We start from the raw sequence: 3,720 nt of genomic DNA, 5'->3' as shown, positions 1-3,720 counted from the left end.
TTTTTTTATTCAAGCACACCCGCTTCACTGTAACACACGGTAGGAGCATTAAATGGTAGAGTGCATTAATCGCATAGAACCATGTGATTAACACACTGCATTGTGTGAATGAGCCCTGAAACAGTACCAAGTAAGCTTTACTACCCGGCATTGACTACAATGCAGTGTTGAGATTCTGCTCTGGATTGCATAATACTGTAAAACTAGCATGTTTCAGGCAATGGGGCTGGTAATAAAGGTGTAAAAGCTAGGGAACAAAATGCACAGAGAGGACATCAGCAACTTAGTGATACTCATTGTGATATACACAGTGATACAGTGTGCAGTTAACAGTCAAGTCAGATCATCTACAAGGCAAACTATGCAGGACATGGGCCCCAAGGATGTCCAAGGGCCTCAGCTACAACCTACATGCTCCTTCAGTAAACCAGGGGGTAGTGCAATTGATCAAAGATACTCACCCAACTGTCATATCACAAGGCAGGATGCACTTGTGGAGACAGTTGGTGTCTGATGGTTTGGGCTATTCTAGTACACACAATACACATGTGGTGGTTTCTCTGCGCCTTTTGCAATTCTAATAAATGTAATTTAAAGGGAAGGAGGGGCAAAGATGCTACCTTGCCTAGGACCCCTTTCTGACTTAAGGCCGTGACACACTGCACGCGAAGCCGTGCAGAGCGAAGCAAAGCTCTCCGGCACGGAGCTTCGCGTGCAGTGTGTGAGCTGAGTGCAGTCAGATGATTGACTGCACCTTCAGCCAATCGGCTCGTCTGTAACAACCGGCCAGGCGTCCCATCCCGTCGCACCGGTTTATACGCGCGAGCCGATTGGCTGAAGTTGAAATTGTTCATCTCGGCACGCTCAGCTCTGCGAGCTCTCGCAAGCTGAGGTGCCGAGAAGAAAGTGACATGACACACAGCTCGCAAAGGCAGCGCGCCACCGCTCCGCGCTGCTTCGCGTGCAGTGTGTCACGGCCTTTAAGCCGTGTATGGTGAGCAGGCCGGCAGGCAGGCGGAGAAAGTCTTTGACACCGCTACAAAAAGGCAGAGTCACTAACTGTCAATAGGAGCACACATTTGCAGCGTTGAATTTTAGTTAGTGCTCATTGACTTTATTTAATTGATGTGCTTTTGCCTGCTAAATATAATGAGGTGACAGGCTCTTTTGCAGAGGAAAAAGAGGAAAAAGGTCAGTCAACAGTATGTAAGTTAAACATGCTTCAGACAAACATAGATCTATACTCAGATCAAAAAATAAAAAATAAATAAAAAAGGAGCAGATATTACAGACCATTTGATCTTGTCCTGCCATCACTCTTCTATGTGTCTATGTTACTTCAGTGCATTATCACTTAGAAACCTGGGCTGATCCTTTTCTTTACAGTAAACATGATTGGTTCGACTATCAAGCTAACTATAGTAAGTGTACCAAATTGCAATGGTTAAAACACATACTATGTGTGAGACCATCTGGTTATCATCACATAATACATAGCAGATCTTCACTTTTGGGATCACATGCCTACTATCTTGGCTTGACAGATACTGAAAGCTCCACCATCCCACCAGCGGCCAGACTACACACACAATCTACTATGCTACTCATAGCTGTAATCTTGAATCTTTGCAAGGCTCCTTAGTCTGACAGATGGTTGCTATACTTTCCTCTTTAATTGACTTGGTTTCCTTGCAAACATCCAAATATTAGTCATATTTTTATCAGAACATTCTCCCCAGACACAAATCGGTTATTTCTGCTCAGTGTCATTGCTTATCATCCTCCTCTACTTCGCTGTTTATTTAACATTTCTTTTGATTTCAGCAGACCATCTTAGCAGCTTGTGTTAACTGCTGTACTACTCCTTTTTTCCTGTTCACACTTTTTCCAGGCTATGGTTTTCCCACCTCTTGTTACTGAGCTCCTAGGAAAAGCAATTAAAGTATTGCAACTCCTTTGGTGCAGTTACAATTATAAGGTAGTCCTCTCAAGCCCCCTCCCCCCGTGTTATCCTCACCTATCTCAAGACCAGTGAGAAATCCCTGACTAGATCTCATTGCAGGTAAATGCAAAACAAACCCTTACTATACAAGGGTGGTGTTTGAAGTGACCCTGTCACCAAAGGGTCCCTTTTACAAAGATGTCCACCTGTAAAAGAAGTGTTTATGAAATTACCTTTCCAGTGGCCTATGTAGGGAAAAACCACCACTCCCTTGCTGCTGCAAACATGGTGGTGACACCACTTTCTGTTAGAGTTAAAGTAGTATTAACCCCCTCAAACCTTTTCAATAATAAATCCAGATCAATCAAATATACATTGCCCAGCAAAGTATTTCTGTAAATTTTCAACCATAAAATTACAGTCATCATGTTTCTGAACAATTGGCTCCAACTTTCTTGGATCCTCTTCCCTGAATTTCCTGTTCAGTACACGATCACAAGCGATGGAGCAGACTTCAACAGCTGTTCATCTAATGGCTTGGAGAAGAGAGCAGAGGGGAGCAGCAGGGAGGAAAGTGGCTTGCCTTGCTGTGCCTGTGTGTTTGTAGAAACACACACAGCTTACTAGTACACACAAGGGTGTCTCAATACGACCCTGCAAGGGAAAGGACCCGTCTTAAACAGGATATCCGGGCCAGTGCTCAGGAGACCAGCTGATTCTGCAGGAAACTAAAACTTTTAAACATCAAGAAGCAGGATCCTGTGTAAGCGAGTTAAAGGAGAACAATGAGGTGAGTGATTTTCACTCAACCTCATAGTTTGAGCCGACGTGTGACAATGAAACTGTCTCCCGTCAGCTCTATAGATCGGGAAGTGAGCGAACACATACCGTCGCTCTCTCATTTCCCAATCATCTCCCTGCAGAGAGCAGTGACTGTCAGTCACTGTTCCCTTCAAGGATTCACCCCCTTCTCCGATCCCCCAGCACTGACTGGAGGAACGGACGGGGCAGAGGGTGGGCACAGGTGGCTCTGCTTCTAGATAGGCAGAGCCAGCTGTCACTCATGCAGCTGTGTGGATCTCGACAGCATTGTCTGGATCCGTCCCGGCTGCGGCGCTCACAATATATCACGGGCAATAGCCCGCAATATACTGAGCTTTGGGTCACGGGAGGACGCTAGTATATGTCCTCCTTTGACCCTTAAGAGAACTATGGGATAAAAAGGTTGCCCCATAGTTCTCTTTTAATCAGTGTTTGAAACAGCTTAAAAACATGTTTATTTAAATATCACTTTATAACACAGCGGTGTCTTCCCCACTTGCAGCCAGTTAAGACAATGAGAAGAATGCAACACACTGACTGTGTACCAACTCTGCTTACTCTCATGTGCATGCAGCAGAGTCTGATTAGCTCTTAGTGCTGTCCTACCTTTTCCCTAATCTGAGAACTGTTTTGTAGGGGATGGAAGGTGTTATATATATATATATATAGATATATATATATAGATATATATTGTAACAAGGACACACCACTGTAGTCCAAGTAAATCAAGTAGAATGCAGTTTATTAAAGGACAAACACAAAATAGCCTGCCGCAGCAGCATAAGACCTTTATGTGGCTCAGTAGCTTTCCTCATGAGCCCTCACTCTGCTCTCCCAGCAGTGTGTCCCAGCGGTCCTAGGGTCACCGACCTTCCTGACCTCTCCCAGCCTTCCCTGCCTGTTCCACGTGTCCCACACGCACCTGAGTCTGCTGTGGCTTTGTGCTTCCTGCACCC

Source organism: Nanorana parkeri, unplaced genomic scaffold, assembly GCF_000935625.1.
Source record: "Nanorana parkeri isolate BGI_ZX_2015 unplaced genomic scaffold, ASM93562v1 scaffold57, whole genome shotgun sequence".
NCBI lineage: Eukaryota > Metazoa > Chordata > Amphibia > Anura > Dicroglossidae > Nanorana > Nanorana parkeri.
Note: the sequence above shows the minus strand (reverse complement) of the source record.